This window comes from Capra hircus, chromosome 5, assembly GCF_001704415.2.
Source record: "Capra hircus breed San Clemente chromosome 5, ASM170441v1, whole genome shotgun sequence".
NCBI lineage: Eukaryota > Metazoa > Chordata > Mammalia > Artiodactyla > Bovidae > Capra > Capra hircus.
Window position 1 is genome coordinate 115,278,488 of NC_030812.1, and position 19,071 is coordinate 115,297,558.

At 49.1% G+C, this 19,071-nt stretch overlaps 1 long non-coding RNA gene across 1 annotated transcript; it reads right to left on the reverse strand.

Annotated features, from left to right (window-relative positions):
* On the reverse strand, nucleotides 8,942-9,863 carry LOC108636140. The gene is made up of 2 exons (XR_001918160.1): nucleotides 9,745-9,863; nucleotides 8,942-9,390 (listed from the first exon to the last, which is right to left on the reverse strand). It is a non-coding gene; the product is annotated as an uncharacterized LOC108636140 (long non-coding RNA).

A 19,071-nucleotide genomic window follows, 5' to 3' on the forward strand; every position in this document is an offset into this window, starting at 1 on the left:
AATGGGCGTGATTATGTTTTCTCATTGCCGGGGCATTTCTCAGGATCCTGGGGTTAGACTGTCCAGCTTCCCTAACCCCGTCCCCGTTCAGCCAATCCCACTCCTAGCTGTTTCAACCATCCCTTCCTGCGATGCTTCTCAGGGGCTCAAAAGGCCCTCCTGCCTGCCCCCAACCCTTCTCCGCCCACCTCTTGCCCACTGCTGAGCCTGTAAGGTGTGGTTCAGTTACCGCCTCCTCCGGAAAGCTGCCCTGACCCTTGCTTTCCTCCTTCCCTCCTCCCACCTTCCTAGACTTCCCATGCCGCATTAAGATGCCAGGCTCCAAACCCGAGGGCAGGAGGGAGCCACTGCAAGCTCTACACCCAGAGCGGCAACACTCGCCAGTGGCCTCAACGGGGAGCACGCAGAAAGGGGCCCTCAGGCATCTGGAACTCACGGATCTGTCCCAGTTTCAAAGAAAATCTTGCAGATCTGTTGGCAACTTTCTACTTTTCCATGTTGGGATCTTTAGAAAAATAACTAATTATAATTTCCTTTTTTGAAAGCATGCTTTTAAACAAAAAGAAAAAAAATAGGAAGAGAATCTCAAGATAAAGGCCATCTCTTCATGCTGATCAAACGTGGCATTATGAATAACTTCCACGTCATCCTCACGTTTGTCATTTCTTCATCATCAACACTTGCAGCCGTGGTCCCATGGCAGGGCCCTCACTGAGGCATTTTGTCCTCTCTGAACTACTCCTTTCCTGACTCCACTGGACCAGGTGGTCTCCTGATGGTCCCCTGACTCCACTGGGGTCCTCTAACTCTGCAGCGCTCAGAAACCATCCCAGGGTACATGGTCAACCATGAATGTACAATCCCATTCATGGCTGAACCATGAGGAGGGTCCCGTGGGTGGCCTGCAGGGGACCTGCCACAGGCAGGGGAGCACCAGCCACTGGAGGAGGAGGGGAGGGCAGGGCCACCTCAAGTGAAGCTGTGGCACTGCACCTTGAGGAACGTTCTAGAAGGAGAGTCATCCTCACTTCCACCAGCAGGCTGCACCACGGACCTTTGGCTGATGGCAAGGTGGAAAAGTGAGTGAGGTTGCTCGGTCGTGTCCAACTCTTTGCGACCCCATGGACTGTACAGGCTCTTTCCTCCATGGAATTTTCCAGGCAAGGATACTGGAGTGGGTTGCCATTTCCTTCTCCAGGGGATCTTCCAGACCCAGGGATCGAACCTGGGTCTCCCGCACTGCAGGCAGAATTTACCATCTAAATTCTGGTGAATAGCTATCTGTCCAGGATCCGCAAGGTGGATACCATCGGTAATTAACATTGATACCCTGTACCCCGTCTTAGAGCTGGGAGGCCTTGGGTGGTCACTGAAGGCTGAGACCCAGAGAGGGACAGCTCATGCCCAAGGTCACATAGCAGGGTTACACTGGAAAAACAATTGCTCTTCTGGGTGACATGAACTTGTAATCTTGTTTCCAGCTTTCCTTTACCCTTTTATCCCTCTGTTGAGAAAAAGTTCAAGCTTTCCTGTTTCCAGATGGTTGTTTGAAACTAGATGGTCTGAATTAACTTCTGATCAGCTCTGCTCGGTGTATGAGTGCTCAGCTGCTCACTTCTACCTGCCGTGGGGTCCTGGACTTGCTGCCCCAAACAGGATGTGAGTGGACACCAGGGACAGACCCTGGGCTGGGTGCTGAGAACAGTAAAGACTCATGTTGTTGCTCTCCAAACACCTACAGCTCGGTGGGGCTCCAAGGCAAGGATGTAGAGCTGGTTACCAAAGCTGGATGGCTAGAGTGGTGGGTCTCAGCCAGGGGATCCACCCCAGAAAGCTTCCTGGAGGAAGTGGTAGCTGGGCTGAGCCTTTGTCTGCGGTATTTGCTCAGTAACCAATAATGGCAGCTGCTATTGTTATTCACGGTAGGAGTAAGGGAGCAGGAGCTGGGAAGGCAACGTGGGTGGGAAGAACATCCCTTTCAGAGGAAACAGCAAGTGAGAAAATGCAGGCAGTTCTCTCTGGAGGGAGAAGAGGGAGGCAGTGTTGGAGAAAGGGTGGGAGGTGAGGCTGGAGAGAGAAGCATGGGACCACGTGCTTAAGAGGGGGGCAGGGACTTTCCTGGCAGTCCAGTGGTTAACACTGCATTTCTCCACTGTAGGGGCCACGGGTTAAATCCCCAGTTGGGGATCTTGCATGGTCCAAGGCACGATCAAAAATAAAAGCATAAAAATAAAATGTACAATCCCATTCATTAAAAGATTTTTAAAAAGGTTGGCAAACACTCTGTTCATCTTTCCTGGACGGCCAATTGGTAATATATTCAAGAGCCTTTAAAAAGCAGATCCTCTGTGATGTCACAATTCTTCTCCTCTGTGTGTGTATGTGTGTGTGTGTGTGTGTGTGTGTGTGTTAGTCACTCAGTCATGTCCGACTCTTTGCCACCCCATGGACTGTAGCCTGCCCCAGGTTCCTCTGTCCACAGGATTCTCCAGGTAAGAATACTGGAGTGGGTAGCCATTCCCTTTTCCAGGGGATATTCCCAACCCAGGTATTGACCCCAGTCTTCTGCGTTGCAGGCAGATTCTTTACCTTCTGAGCCACCAGGGAAGCCCAGTTCTTTTCCTGGTTTAGTTGCTAAGTCATGTCAAACTCTTGTGACCCCATGGACTGTAGCCCACCAGGCTCCTCTGTCCATGGAATTCTCCAGGCAAGAATACTGGAGTGGGCTGCCATTTCCTTCTCCAGGAATTCTCTGAGGAGTACCTAAATTAATAGGATTTAGAACTTGGTGGATGAACAACAAGGTCGTACTGTATAACATCAGTTCAGTTCAGTTGCTCAGTCGTGTCCGACTCTCTACAACCCCATGAGCCGCAGCACGCCAGGCCTCCCTGTCCATCACCAACTCGCAGAGTTTACCCAAACTCATGTCCATTGAGTCGGTGATGCCATCCAACCATTTCATCCTCTGTTGTCCCCTTCTCCTCCTGCCTTCAATCTTTCCCAGCATCAGGGTCTTTTCCAATGAGTCAGCTCTTTGCATCAGTTCAGTTCAGTCGCTCAGTCGTGTCCGACTCTTTGCGACCCCGTGAATCGCAGCACACCAGGCCTCCCTGTCCATCACCATCTCCCAGAATTCACTCAGACTCACGTCCATTGAGTCAGTGATGCCATCCAGCCATCTCATCCTGGGTCGTCCCCTTCTCCTCCTGCCCCCAATCTCTCCCAGCATCAGAGTCTTTTCCAATGAGTCAACTCTTCTCATGAGGTGGCCAAAGTACCGGAGTTTCAGCTTTAGCATCAGTCCTTCCAAAGAACACCCAGGGCTGATCTCCTTCAGAATGGACTGGTTGGATCTCCTTGCAGTCCAAGGGACTCTCAAGAGTCTTCTCCAACACCACAGTTCAAACGCATCAATTCTTTGGCACTCAGCCTTCTTCACAGTCCAACTCTCTCATCCATACATGACCACAGGAAAAACCATAGCCTTGACTAGACGGACCTTAGTCGGCAAAGTAATGTCTCTGCTTTCAATATACTATCTAGATTGGTCATAATTTTCTTCCAAGGAGTAAGTGTCTTTTAATTTCATGGCTGCAATCACCATCTGCAGTGATTTGGGAGCCAAAAAAATAAAGTCTGACACTGTTGCCACTGTTTCCCCGTCTATTTCCCATGAAGTGATGGGACTGGATGCCATGATCTTCGTTTTCTGAATGTTGAGCCTTAAGCCAACTTTTTCACTCTCCTCTTTCACTTTCATCAAGAGGCTTTTGAGTTCCTCTTCACTTTCTGCCATAAGGGTGGTGTCATCTGCATATCTGAGGTGATTGATATTTCTCCTGGCAATCTTGATTCCAGCTTGTGTTTCTTCCAGTCCAGCATTTCTCATGATGTACTCTGCATATAAGTTAAATAAGCAGGGTGACAATATGCAGCCTTGACGTACTCCTTTTCCTATTTGGAACCAGTCTGTTGTTCCATGTCCAGTTCTAACTGTTGCTTTCTGACCTGCATACAGATTTCTCAAGAGGCAGGTTAGGTGGTCTGGTATTCCCATCTCTTTCAGAATTTTCCACAGTTTATTGTGATTCACATAGTAAAAGGCTTTGGCATAGTCAATAAAGCAGAAATAGATGTTTTTCTGGAACTCTCTTGCTTTTTCCATGATCCAGCGGATGTTGGCAATTTGATCTCTGGTTCCTCTGCCATTTCTAAAACCAGCTTGAACATCAGGGAGTTCACGGTTCACGTATTGCTTGGAGAATTTTGAGCATTACTTTACTAGCATGTGAGATGAGTGCAATTGTGCGGTAGTTTGAACATTCTTTGGCATTGCCTTTCTTTGGGATTGGAATGAAAACTGACCTTTTCCAGTCCTATGGCCACTGCTGAGTTTTCCAAATTTGCTGGCATATTGAGTGCAGCACTTTCACAGCATCATCTTTCAGGATTTGGCCAAAATATTGGAGTTTCAACTTCAACGTCAGTCCTTCCAAAGAACACCCAGGACTAATCTCCTTTAGGACTGGTTGGCTCTCCTTGCAGTCCAAGGGACTCTCAAGAGTCTTTCCCAACACCACAGTTCAAAAGCATCAATTCTTCTGCGCTCAGCTTTCTTTATAGTCCAACTCTCCCATCCATACACGACTACTGGAAAAACCATAGCCTTGACTAGATGGACCTTTGTTGACAAAGTAGTGTCTCTGCTTTTTAATATGCTGTCTAGGTTGGTCATAACTTTCCTTCCAAGGAGCAAGCGTCTTTTAATTTCATGGCTGCAATCACCATCTGCAGTGATTTTGGAGCCCCCCAAAATAAAGTCTGACACTGTTTCCACTGTTTCCCTGTCTATTTGCCATGAAGTGATGGGACCGGATGCCGTGATGTTAGTTTTCTGAATGTTGAGTTTTGAGCCAACTTTTTCAGTCTCCTCTTTCACTTTCATCAAGAGGCTCTTTAGCTCTTCTTTGTTTTCTGCCATAAGGGTGGTGTCATCTATGTATATGAGGTTATTGATATTTCTCCCAGCAATCTTGTTTCCAGCTTGTGCATTCCAGCCGGGCATTTCACATGATGTATCCTGATATAAGTTAAATAAGCAGGTGACAATATAGAGCCTTGACATAGTCTTCTCCCGATTTGGAACCAGTCCATTGTTCCATGTCTGGTTCTAACTGTTGCTTCTTGACCTGCATACAGATTTCTCAGGAGGCAGGTCAGGTGGTCTGGTATTCCTATATCTTGAAGAATTTTCCACAGTTTGTTGTGATCTACACAGTCAAAGGCTCTGGGGTAGTCAATAAAGCAGAAGTAGATATTTTTCTGGAACTCTCTTGCTTTCTCGATGATCCAGTGGATGTTGGCAATTTGATCTCTGGTTCCTCTGCCTTTTCTAAATCAAGCTTGAACATCTAGAAGTTCACGGTTCACTGAAGCCTGGCTTGGAGAATTTTGAACATTACTTTGCTTGTGTGTGAAATGAGTATAATTGTGGGGTAGTCTGAACATTCTTTGGCATTGCCTTTCTTTGGGATTGGAATGAAAACTGACCTTTTCCAGTCCTATGGCCACTGCTGAGTTTTTCAAATTTGCTGGCATATTGAGTGCAGCACTTTCACAGCATCATCTTTTAGGATTTGAAATAGCTCAACTGGAATTCCATATAAAGGGGTAGTCTCCACATTTTAATGTTTGCAGAATAGTCCGTTGTTCAGACATCTCCTTTATATAACTTCTGTACCCGGTTCACCGTTGGCTGAAGTCACTTTGCTGTATAACAGTAATCAACACAACATTAAACAACGATACTTCAATTAAAAACTAAAAAAAAAAAAAAGAAAACACAGCTTAGACTCAAAAAAAAAAAAGAATTTAGAACTTGGGAATCATTAAAGATGTGCAGGGAGGATGTTCGGCACACCACATTTGTAAATCACCCAGATAGTCAACGGTGACCCAGGTACAGAAGTTATATAGAGGGGATATCTGAACAATGGGCCATTTTGCAAGCATTAAACTGTGGGCTATAATACAACCCAGCAATCCCACTGCTGGGCATACACACCGAGGAAACCAGAATTGAAAGAGACAGGTGTGCCCCAGTGTTCATCACAGCACTGTTTACAATAGCCAGGGCATGGAAGCAACCTAGATGTCCATTGGCAGACTAATGGGTAAGAAGGTTGTGGTGCATATACACAATGGAATATTACTCAGCTACTAAATGAATGCATTTGAATCAGTTCTAATGAGGTGGATGAAACTGGAGCCTATTATACAGAGTGAAGTAAGTCAGAAAAGCACCAATACAGTGTATTAATGCATATATATGGAATTTAGAAAGATGGTAACGATGACCCTATATGTGAGACAGCAAAAGAGACACTGATATAAAAAACAGACTTTTGGACTCTGCAGGAGAAGGCGCAGGTGGGATGATTTGAGAGAATAGCATTGAAACATGAATATTATCATATGTGAAACATATCGCCAGTCCAGGTTCCATGCATGAGACAGGGCGCTCAGGGATGGTGCACTGGGTTGACCCAGAGGGATGGAATGGGGAAGGAGGTGGGAGGGGGGTTCAGGATGGGGAACACATGTACACCCATGGCTGATTCATGTCAATGTATGGCAAAAACCACTACAATACTGTAAAGTAATTAGCCTTCAATTAAAATAAATACATTAATCATAAAAAATGTGGGCTATAGGAATATATTGAAAGACAAAGTGAGTTGTTCATTGCGTATTAGTGAAAGTGAACAAGATGATAAAACATGCTATATAACCACCATTGGTCATGAATCATCACGATATATGAATATTCATTGGAAGGGCTGATGCTGAAGCTCCAATTCTTTGGCCACCCCATTCGAAGAGCTGACTCATTAGAAAAGATTGAAGATGCTGGGGAAGATTGAAGGCAGAGGCAGAAGCAGAAGGGGATGACAGAGGATGAGATGTTTGGATGGCATCACCGACTCGATGGACATGAGTTTGAACAATCTTCAGGAGCTGGTGATGGACAGGGAGGCCTGTGTGCTGCAGTCCATGGGGTCGCAAAGAGTCGGACATGACCGAGAGACTGAACTGAACTGAACTGATAACCACCATGATGTTAGGTATGTGTTACAAATACAGAAGAAACACTGGTCAAATATATGGTTGAATGTAAGCTGTGGTTTTTCGGAGATAGGATTTTATATATTCATTACTTCCTTGTGAGTGCCTTTCTACATTTGTTGATGACAATAAACGTGAATCATATTTACAGTCAAGACAAAGAGATTTGCTTTTGTGTGTGTGTGTTTCAATGGCCCAGAAAGAAAACACCAAGTTCAGGTAAAGATCCACAGTGACGCATTACTTCCCCAAAGCAGGTTTCTCCTTCCAGCTTGGAAATGTTTATGGGAAATGCTGGATATGTAAGGCTGATCTTGGCCCCTTCTTCTCTAGAACAGAGCTCCCCAGAAGGGGCTGTCCTGATCACCTGGGCAGGGTCACCCACCAAGAGATTTGTGAAATGTACAAGCCTTGTCCCACCCAGGCACCTTAGACCCAGAATCTGGGGGAGACTGCTCCACCCTCCACAAGAAATGTCTTTTGTGTGTGTAGTAAAACACACATAAAAATCACCATTTGCCGTGTCACTGTCATTGAGTATTCACATCTGGGTGCAACCATCATCAGTACTGTCCATCTCCAGAACTTCTCATCATTCCAACAGAAACTTTCTACCTATTAAATAACAACCCTCCATTCTCCCTCGCCCCAGCCCCTGGTAACCAGAGTTCTCCTTTCTGTCTCTATGAATGTGATCACTCAAGGAGCCTCATACAGTGGGCTCACACAGTATTTATCCTTTGCTGTCTGGCTTATTTCACTTAGGATATAGTCTCAACTTTCATCCATGTTGCAGCATGGGTCAGAAGTTCATTCTTTTTTAAGGTGAATAATATTCCATTGCATATATGTGCTACATTTTGTCTATCCATTCACCTGTGGGTGGACACAGGATTGTTTCTACCTTTGGTCTACCATGAATAATGCTGCTACGAACATGGATGAGTGAATAACTGGAGTCCCTGCTTTCGTTCCTTTGGGGCATACACCTAGCAGTGGAATTTCGGGGTCACATTCAAGTTTTATGTTTTTCAAGGAAACTGCCATACAGTTTTCCACAGCAGCTTCATCATTTCACATTTCCACTAGCAAATGCATGAGGGTCCTAATTTCTTTGCATCTTCACCAATGCCTGCTATTATTATTTTAATAATAGCTATCTTAGTATGTGTGAGCTTCATTCTGGTTTTGATTTGCATTTCCCTAATGATTAGTGATGTTGAGCATCCTTTCCTGTGTTATTGGTTATTTGTATACCAACTTTGCAGATATGTCTGTTTAAGTCCTTTGCCTGCTTTTTAATCAGCTTTGTTGTTGTTGAGTTGTAGGAGTTCTTTATATATTTTGGATATCAGTTCAGTTCAGTTCAGTCGCTCAGTCGTGTCCGACTCTTTGCGACCCCATGAATTGCAGCACGCCAGGCCTCCCTGTCCATCACCATCTCCCGGAGTTCACTCAGACTCACGTCCATTGAGTCTGTGATGCCATCCAGCCATCTCATCCTCTGTCGTCCCCTTCTCCTCCTGCCCCCAATCCTTCCCAGCATCAGAGTCTTTTCCAATGAGTCAGCTCTTCTCATGAGGTGGCCAAAGTACTGGAGTTTCAGCTTTAGTATCATTCCTTCCAAAGAAATCCCAGGGCTGATCTCCTTCAGAATGGACTGGTTGGATCTCCTTGCAGTCCAAGGGACTCTCAAGAATATGCACAGTCATTTTTTCAATATATGTATTTTGGGGTCATATTAGTTGTTACAACATTCATTTATTACTTTTTTAAATTTGGAAAACACGGAAAGAAAAACGAGGGCCACAAGAAGCATTAGTGACTTTATTCATTGACTCAGCAATTCCACATTTGGGATTTGTCATAAGGAATTTTTGTGAACATGCACAAAGATTTAACCATAAGAAGGTTCATCATAAAGGAAGGAGGAAGCAAGGATTAATGTCTAACCAGAGCATATAGGTTAAACAAAACACGGTGACTCTACACAGCACTCTGCCATTACCAATAACATTGTAGATGAGCCCTCTGCACGATGAGTGGACATTTGTCATTAGCCATGCATGAAAGGAGAAAACTGCAAAACTATTTACAGTGCGAGCCCAGTTTTGTTTCAAACATATGTGTGATTCTGTAAAAAGGAAGGAAAAATGCCATCATATTAATAGCGGTGATCTTCTGTGGTGGAACTCAGGTTATTTTTATTTTCTTCTCCGTAGTTTTTTCCAGTTTCCAATTATTTCTGCAATAAACATGTGGCTTTACAGTAAAAAAAAAAAAAAAGTTAATTATTTTTAAGGCATCCACAAGTATACGCACAGTGTTACCCTGATTATGTGAAAATATATTCACATATATATTCATAAAGAGTCGAACACAACTTAGCGACTGAACGACAACATCGAAAAACGAATAAAAAAGGTCTCTGCGCTATGAGATTCTGAGATGTCTCATTTTTATTTGTATTCTCCTAGGTTTTCCAAATTCCCTAGGGTCTGGTTGTTTTGTTATCTGGTTAGGCAAGATAGAAAAAGAAGGAAAACTGCTAAACTTTCAAAAATGAAAACCTAAAGTAAATGAGAATCTGAATGAAATAAAATTTAGCGCAAATACCTCGGACACGCGACCAAACTGCGAGCCAGAGGCAGGAGGCGGGATGCGGAAACCGACCTACTACCGCAGCGCCAGAAAAGAGGCCGCGCCCAAGCCCCGCCCCCGACCGCGCGTGGCCCCGCCCAGGCCTCGGCGGCTTCTCGGGGACACCACGTCCGCACAGCCCACTTACCCAGGCCGTTCGGTGATGGTCCGGCAGAGGCCCCGCCCCCAGGAACGTAAAGACCACGCCCTCATACCCCGCCCCGCCCCCTCGGCCGCCCCGCTGCGTCGGTCCTCTAAGCCCCCGGGCCGGGCCCTCCCCAGGGCTTCCGGAGCCGGCCGCGCCACGGGCCCCGCCCCCGGGAACGTAGGGCCACGCCTCCTCGCCGCCACGCTGCGTCCGCGCCGCCCGTCGCGCAAGTCCTGGCTTCCGGAGCGGGACGGAAGGGCGGGCAGCCAGTCAGGCAGAGGCTGCGAGGCCCAGCCACGGAAGGGCGCGGTTCCCTGAGGAGCGCCCGAGCGTGCTTCCTTCTGTCCGCCTCAGCCGTGTCCCCGCCTGCCCCCAGGTGCTCAGGTCGCGGAGGGCACAGGAGGCCGCGCTGCCGAGGGGGGCAGAGATCAAAGCGAGGCGGGCTGTGGGGCTCCACACCCCCCCCACCCCCGACCCCAGGGAGGCGCGCCGCGGGCGGATCAAAGCGCATCAGGCCAGGGCCCGCCCTTCCGAGCGAGCGACTGGCCGGGACGCCGGACCTGCAGTGAGCCGGCCTGCAGGGCCCAGCCAGGCGACTTCCTCTGGCCCCCGGTGGACTCTGCCCCGCGTGAGGGGTCGCGGTGGCCTCAGGGGTGTGAGCCAGGCAGAGTTTGCAGTGCCGCTTCTAAGATAGGAGGCCTCGCGGTCATGAGAGCAGCTGCCGGTTATTGAAAAACAGTGCCAGGCAGGCCTGGGCCGTGTGCCTTTGTAGCAGCTCCATTGAGTACCGGTCACCTCTTTTCACAGATGAGGGCAGAGCTCTGAGAGGAGGCTCCTCCAAGGCCTCCCAGGAGAAGGTTCACAGTCTGCATTCGGGTCCCGATCCCCAGCTGTGGATCTTAGGCTTACACTTGGTGCTAACCTGACTCTTGAGGGGTGAGGGGCACAGCTGGCTGCCAGCCCTTACCTTACCTTAGCTCACTGCTGCCTCATCCCCAGCAGGTAGACCCAGAGCTAAGAGCTAAGGCCATCTTGCCCCACTGAAGGTGCCCAGCACCCACCAGCTCTGCCGCAGGAGCCTAGTGACCTCGGTCCATACCCACCTGTTTGCCTCAGGTGTTGGGAAAGACACCCTCTACCCAGCATCTGAGAAGAGGGTATGAAAAATCGAGTGGTTCCAGAATGGTCTGGTTTTTGGACCAGGTCAGCCATGCCAGTGGTGCAAGGCCAGGAAGTGTGAGTGAGAGCAACCCAGGATATTCACACATACACACACATACAGATTCTGTTGAAGAAACCAAAGCCCCGGCTACACCAGGGCTGCCTGCCTCCTTCATCTCCATGCACCCCCTTCCTGGGAGGCGCTGAGGGGCATTTTGTTTTCCACAGGGCTTCCTGGGTTGGTATTTGAAGACCACGTGATGCTGGACGTTGGCAGCCCTGGCCAGCTCGGGGCCCAGCACGGCATGCCTGCAGCAATCCAGATTTTCCAGCCTCCAAAAGTACCTCAGAGAGGAAGCTGCGCATTTGATTTTTTTTTTTTTTTTTTTTTGGCTCCATATTAAAGAACAAAGCATGGGAACTGGACAGGGCTCTCTGTAAACAGAAAACACATGTTTTCTGAGAGAATGGGCTCTTCCCTTCCTGGTTTCTTCTCCCATGGACAAAGGCCTTCTTAGGTCTCCTTGCTTCAAGAGCCAGGAGGCCTCAGACCCAGGGCCAACAGAAGGTGATTATTTTTGCCCCAACTCAGGGCACAACACCCACATTCTTAAATGGGAGTGGGAATGGGTGTTAGGAGTCCACTCAGCACTGGGGTGGGCCTGGGGTGTGGTCCTGGGAAAGAAGACCCTCAGGAGCCTGAACAGGGTTGGGGTGGAGGGAGGGGGAGTCTGGGCCATTTGTATCTTCCAAGTACTTGAGAATCATCTTGGGCTGTGCTCAAGCCGTCTTCGGGTGAATGTGTGTTTCTTGAGGCCTACTAGTCAAAACACCAGGGTAGAGACGTCTCTTAACTCAGAAGAAAGGCTGGGGCTTGATGTCTACAGATAGCAGGCACACAGACAGTGTGCGCTGCTGTGTGACCTCAGGTAAGTTTCTTAACCTCTCTGAGCCTAAGTTTTCTCATCTGTAAAATGGGAATAATGGTATTTGGTTGTTGAGGCTGAAATTAGATAATGACTATAGCCCTGTCAGACACAGAGAACAAATGAATAAGTAAATCAAGCAATGCCTAAGTTCCATTGGTGAGCTCTGTCCACAAGAGTGGCCTGAGAACCCTCTACAAATACGGAGGACTCCCTTACTTCACAGAGCACCTCCACACCCCCTGTCCACTAGATGAGCATGATGACTCAGCGACCCCTAGACCAGCCTCAGCATCTCTGGAAGCAGTCATCTTGGTAACACATCATTCTTTCGAATCACCCCACCAGCCTGATCGTTGTCCTTGGGAGAGATTTGATTTTGGAAATAACCAGATGTGCTTTGGGCCAAGTTGGCTGAGTAGAGGTGCAGAAGCCAAGCCAGCGCCCCCCTCCCCAACCCATTCAGTGCCAGAATGTGCCACAACTGCAAAGTCAGGAGGCCTGTGGCTCCCAGCTCTGCAGGCAGTTTGGAAGGTGAATCTTGACCGGATCGTCTGGACTGGCCGCTGCTAGTGTTCGCGGGTGTGAGACTGCCAGCATGCGGGCGTATAAACCCAGGAGAGGCACACACACCCAGGCTCAGTGGACGAGCTAAACCAAAGCCAGGGTAATTAACACAAGGCTGCCTTTCATCTCTCAGCTGACAGTTCGAGTTTCATGGAAATCTGTGTGGGAAAATTCCGAGCGTTTGTGGCGCAGGCAGATGCGTGAGAGGGAGGCAGGAAGTGGTCCTGGAAGCGTGCAGGGCTCAGGGGCTGGGGCTTCCTCCTGGCTTTGTACTTAGCGGGCTCCGTGGCCTCTGGCTAATCACTTCTCCAGCCCTTGGCTTTTCCATCTGAACAATGGGGATCATGCTGTCTATCCTTAATGTGAAAAGTAAATTGGGAGCTGGAGGGATGGATAAAAACGTGTCTAAAAGTCCTGACCTCATGCAGCGAGGGCCTTAAAAACATGGACACCATTTGACCTAACATGCCTGCTTCTGGGAATTTTTCTTCAGGAAAGAAACATAGCCACACTTGAAATTGTCAGTACAAAGATATTCCAGTAGCATTTTGGTGGTTGGGGTAGGTCACACCTTGCTGCTTTCGGATCTTAGTTCCTTGATCAGAGGTTGAACCTGTGCCCTCTGCAGTGAAAGTGCGGCGTCCTAACCACTAGTTCCCACCAGGGGAGGCCCCCAGCAGCATTATTTGTAGTAGCAAAAAGTTTATTTTCACTTATTTTATTTTATTTTGGCTGCACTGGGTCTTCGTTGCAGTGTGCGGCCTTCTCTTGTTGCAGAGAACGGGCTCTAGCACCCAGGGGCTCAGTGGTTGCAGCTTGCGGGCTTCGTTTCCCTGCTAGCATGTGGGATCTTAGTTCCCAACCAGGGATCAAAGCCTGTTCCCTGCTTTGGAAGGTGGATCGTTAATCACCAGGGAAGCCCTGCAAAAACCTTAAGGAAAACTACACGTCCAACAGGGCTTCCCTTGTGGCTTGGCCTGCGATGTGGGAGACCTGGGTTGGATCCCTGGGTTGGGATGATCCCCTGGAAAAGGGAAGGGCTACACACTCCAGTATTCTGGTCTAGAGAATTCCATGGACTGTGTAGCCCCTGGGATCACAAAAGAGCTGGACACAACCGAGCAACTTTCACTTTCACTTCATACGTCCAACAGTAGTGGCAGGAATGATAAGACGGACGACTACACGGCTCTCGGGTGTACTCCAGGCAGGCGGTACACAGGCTGTGCCCGTGTGATGTTGGTCCTTAACCTATGCCAGTGACATTGTTAAAAAAAGCGTTCATAAGAGTCCTATTCCCAACAGCCAGAACATCAGAAACAACTCAGTCGTCTGCAGCAGCAGAACAGGTAGACAAGCTGTGATGGGCATATAATGGGATAAAATGGAGCAGTTGACAGAGCGCACTGCTGACGGACATACTGACAGACGGATGGATGTCAACGAGGCTGTGTGAGTCCACACTCTGATCCCATTTATAGCAGATAAAGGTAAAACATTTATAGCGGTAGAATTCAGATCGGTGGTTGCCTGGGCCCAAGGAGGCAAAGGTTGCCTGCCAGGGGACATTTTGTGGTGATGGTATTTTCTTTCTTGATTGTAATGGTGCTTAGAGGGATGAAAACGTTTGTAAAAACTCATTGAACAGTGAAGTGAAAAGGGTATCATTGCATGGAAATTAAACCTCAGTAAAGCTGATTTTTAAAAAATCAATGGTATTTAAATTTCATTTTTCAAATTCTGGAAAGAATAAAATTCAATGACATAAACAAAGCATGTTAAACCAAAAGATTCTTAAATAACCTATACTGGGATCACACACACACTGACGGAGTACATATACATATGTGGTTTGGAAATACACCAGGACTTTCAACAAAGTGTACCTGGTAATTACCTCATGGGTAATTTTTGTTTTCTTTTTTGTGCTTTTCTATATTTCCAAATTTTCTACAACACACACTTTTCCTTTTAGAAACAGATTAAATAAAAAACAAATACATCTCCTGTCCCTTCTTCCAGCTGTAGCAGGCCAGGGACACGGGGCTGTGCTCTGGGACAGAACAGTGACGATGCCCGGGTCCAGCGAAAGGGAACCGCCTGGAAGGCAGCAGTGGCGACGGGAGCGTGAGGGTGGGGCTCTCTGCCCCACCCCTTTGGCCCAGGTTCTGTGCTGGGTTCTTCTTGAGAGCCGCCATGCCCACTGGGCCGTATGCATGCAGGGAGAAGCGGGGTCCCCGGGCCAGCCTGGGTGAGCGGGAAGCCAGACCTTCCTGTTCGGAGTGACAGGAACCTGTGACTCCAAGCCCTCCCTGCTGTGTGCCAGTCTTCCCTGCTGCCGTGGGCAAGGGCAGGTGGGGGTTCTGGTCTCTGCCCCAGTGCCACTGTCCCTGCTACCAGAGGTCCTCCTTGGGGAGGTCTGCAGAGGGGCGGAGGGGGTGGCAGACCCGGTGCCAGCAAATGAGTAGCAGTCTCCTGCCCCTGCGGCCTCAGGAGGCTGGGGCTATTGTTTATTACTCCCACTCCCTCCAAGCTGGGGGACACTGAATGGAGAAGTGACTTGCCCAGAGTCAACCTGTTGGTAGCCCCCGGCAGCTCAGATTTGACCCAATGCCTGGGTTCCTACTGCCTTTAAATTTCAGCTCCCAGGAGCTTCTGGGACCCAAACAGCTCATGAGCGCAGCATGGGTTTGGGGGGTCACGGGCTGTGTTTTTCTTGTGCCTGTTGTCTGCTCTTGGTATCGTGCGATTTACCATCTACTACAGTTTTGGTGGACCGGTCAGCTGGGCTGAGTGGCTGAACGTGCGCTCCTCTGAGCGCAGGGCTCTGCCGGAGTTTAGAGCTGCTGGGATCCCCTCCCCTAACGGGCCTCTCCCCTCCAACCAGCTGGCTTCACAAAGGTGCTGAGGAGGAGACCTGACTGAATGGGGTTTGTTGCCCTCTTCGACTGAGCAGATTTGACAACAGACTGCGGAAATTAAAAATAAGAGCCTGAAACTGTTAAAAAAAAAATTTTTTTTTTAACCAAGTCACGAATGGGAAAGATGAGGCACAGCAGGTTAAGGACATTTTGTGATGTAGAGTTTTTATCACCCGGCACTTTGGTGACTGTGAATGTCACAATGCATGGTCCTTGGGAGCAGGTGGCAGTAGAAACAAGGGGTTCACACCCGTGTGTGAAGCTGCGCAGCTGTGTGAAGCTCAGCCTGGCTTCAGTTCCCAGTGCGGGGGCCATCGTTCTGCTTGGATCCTTCTGTGGGGCCTCACGGGGTTCCCATTTGAAAACAAGTCGATGGAGTCAAAGAAAACAATTTTTAAATGAAGTGCAGGGGGACAGGATGGATCGGGAAGTTAGCACTGACTATTACACTATAGGACTGCACACGACTGACGCTATGTATAAAACAGGTAACTAATGACAACCGGCTGTATGCCACAGGGAACTCAGTGCTCTGTGGGGACCTAGATGGGAAGGAAATCCAAAAAAGAGGGGCTGCAGGTGTACACAGAGCTGATTCATCTTGCTGTACAGCGGAAACTAACACAACACCGTAAAGGAACTATTCTCCACTAGAAGCTAAGTTTTAAAACACGAAATGTGTTTGTATGTCAATTTATATAAAGAAATGAACCGTAGTGTGAGTGGCCGAAGGCGGCTTTCAATTAAAAGGATTAAGAGGGACATGCTTACTTTCTGTGGGTGTGCGCATAGTGTCATCTGTATTGATTTTATAACAAGAAGGGACAGAATATACTCTTATCAAAACTAGTCAAATTTCACCTGAGCTTTCATGGCAATTGACATAACACAACAGACAATCCAGGGTATTTTTACTGAGTATCTGATATGTGCCAGATATTCTGCGGGGGATGTCACCCCCGCACACGCCAGCCGAGGCCCTGAGTCCTACATGCACCCACGTGGCAAAGCCGGGGGCTGAACATAGATGGTTCCAACTCTTAAAACTGCATTATTTTCCGAAACAATTTTCTGCCTCTTCAAGGTGAATGTTTTTCCTGCATACAATGACCTTTCATTCAAATATTTTATCTTTTTAGATAGAATCTGAAGTTATTTCTATATACAAAATTTAATAAACCAAATATAAAAATCATCTCTTTTTTTTGCCTTTAACTTTATGACCCTGTTAGCCAACGGGCAAAGTAGGCAACAGCCCGGGACCCAGGGCAAAATGAAAATGCAAGACCCGTTGTTCAAAAAGGATTAAGAATTTTAAAAACAACGAGGTCCTGATAAATCATAATGGAAAACAATGTAAAAAAAGAACATATATATATATGCATGTGTATATATACATAAATATCACTGAGTCACTTTGGTGTACAGCAGAAATTGACACAGCATTGTAAATCAACTGTACTCAAATTTTTAAAATTTGGTTAAAAAATAAATGCAAGACAGGGACAGCAGAGCGTAGAGCATAACTGTGCAGGCTACATACCCATAAACAAGATCTTGGCAGTTTTTGGCAAAGCTAAGGTGATGTCCCCTTTGGGAACAAGCTGACCACCGGCGACCACATATTTGAAAGCAAATGGGTGGGCTCAAGCTTCAGGAAGCCATGCAGTTATGGGTGCATTTTTCAGTCTTGGAAACACAAAGTGATTGTAGCTCGGGAGTGGAGTCCCCAGTGAGGATGCCGGGGAGAGAACAGGCAGCTGGTCCCCACCCCTAGAAAGGACCTGGCCTCTGAGCGAGGGGCTTTCGTGTCAATGAGAAATACCTACTGTGGCACGCACCTCAACACTGAGCCGGGTGGAACTTCAGCGCACTGCCTGAGTGTGGGCCTGACCGACTAGGTCTTGGGGAGAAATGCTTGGTCCTGTGAAAACACCACTTCTGGGGAAGGCTCCTGGGCTTCATCAGTAGGTGGCTTCTTTTCCAGATGAGGCAAACTGCAGGTGCTGCAGGGGGTGAGCCGGCAGCCGAGGTCCGTAAGCTGACAGAGGCCTGAGGCTCTGAACACCTGCTCCACACACTGCCCTGGGCAGCCCCAGGCTGACCTGCCTGCCTCCGCCACCACTGTGTCCATGTCAAGTTCTGAAGTTTCCAGATGAATGGGCGGCACCCACCAGGTGGCCCCATGTGCAGCCTCTTCCGTGACCTGCTTGTGGACATCCAGGACTGACTCCGCAAAGGGTCACATTTGAGAAGTCACCGGTGGAGGGGGGGCATTGGGGGCAAATATCCACTGCGGGGAGAAGTTCCCTGACACTTGGAGGGAATACCCACTTTCCTGGGACAAGAGACAACATACCCCCCTCTCCAACCCCGACCTGTCTCCACAGTTCCCTTGCCTATTTCTCTTTAAAAGAGCAACCCACCCCATTCTCCCAGCCTCTCACAGAGCTCTGGAATAGTGGGCCAGGGACTGTTTTCTCTATGAACACATCTTCCTGGGAAAGACAGACAAACTGACGAACAGGGCTCGAGTATCCCAAGGCCGAGTGACAATGGATGCTCCGTGTCCCTCTGCTCCTGTTTCAGGGTTCACATGGCCCTTAACGGGACTGGGCTTGGCCGCTCAGAAGGTTCCCAGGCGCGGGGACATTGGCTGCCTCTTCTAGCCCCAGACACGTCCCCAGGAACCTGCCAAGCACAGCCCAAAGGACAGAGGATGGTGCCAGCATCCAGGGAGCTCCCGAGAAGTGGAGGCCTGCGCTTCCAGGTGAGAGCAAGCCTGTGAACCCTCCTGCCTTGCCCAGGACAGCTGCCCAGAGGGCAAAGATGGTCTTACATTCACCGCACACATGGCCGGGAGCAGGTGGGCAGGACCCCGGACCCTGTGTGGAGCCCAGGTCCTCTCTGGGCACCTGCATCCCAGCTGTCCCCCTGCTCTCAGACAGAAGCACAGGGAGCTGCTTGCAGCAGCTGACCTGGCCAGTGTGCTGGGGGGACAAACAGGAGGGAGCCCCTCAGAGCCCAGGCCTGCTGCTGCTGCACTGGGGTCCACCACCTTCCGGGAAAATCTGGGGCCACCTCACTCCCCACCCCCGACCCCCCCGCCAAAAATTTGCCCAGGATGCACTGGCATGGGTTATAAAACAGGCAGGTGCCCGAGGAAGGTGCCTCAGCCGCGGCAGCAGGGGCCCTGGAAACAGCCCCGCCCTGAGCTGGGGGCGGTTGTTTACCACTTAGGAAAAGAACATCCCCAAACAGTTTCTGGGTGGAATTTCAGGTCCTGGAGATTTCTGAGTAGCCAGGCGTCTCCCCATCGTATTTCTTTCTTTCCTCCCCTCTCCAGGCCTGCGTTCCCTCTTTGTTGCCAAGCTCAGACGACGCTGCTGAAACCCAGCCCAGAGCCCCGCGAAGCCCGGAAACTTCCAGCTCCGCGACTGTGCGCAAAGTTGGGGTCGCGGGACCGGGGTGACAGCGGCGCCGCGGGGCCGGGTGCGGCGTGCCCCAGGGCCGGCGGCCTCTCGCGGCCTCACTCGGCCCGGCCGCGCCTGGACCTCGGACCGTGCGCAGGCCGGACGTG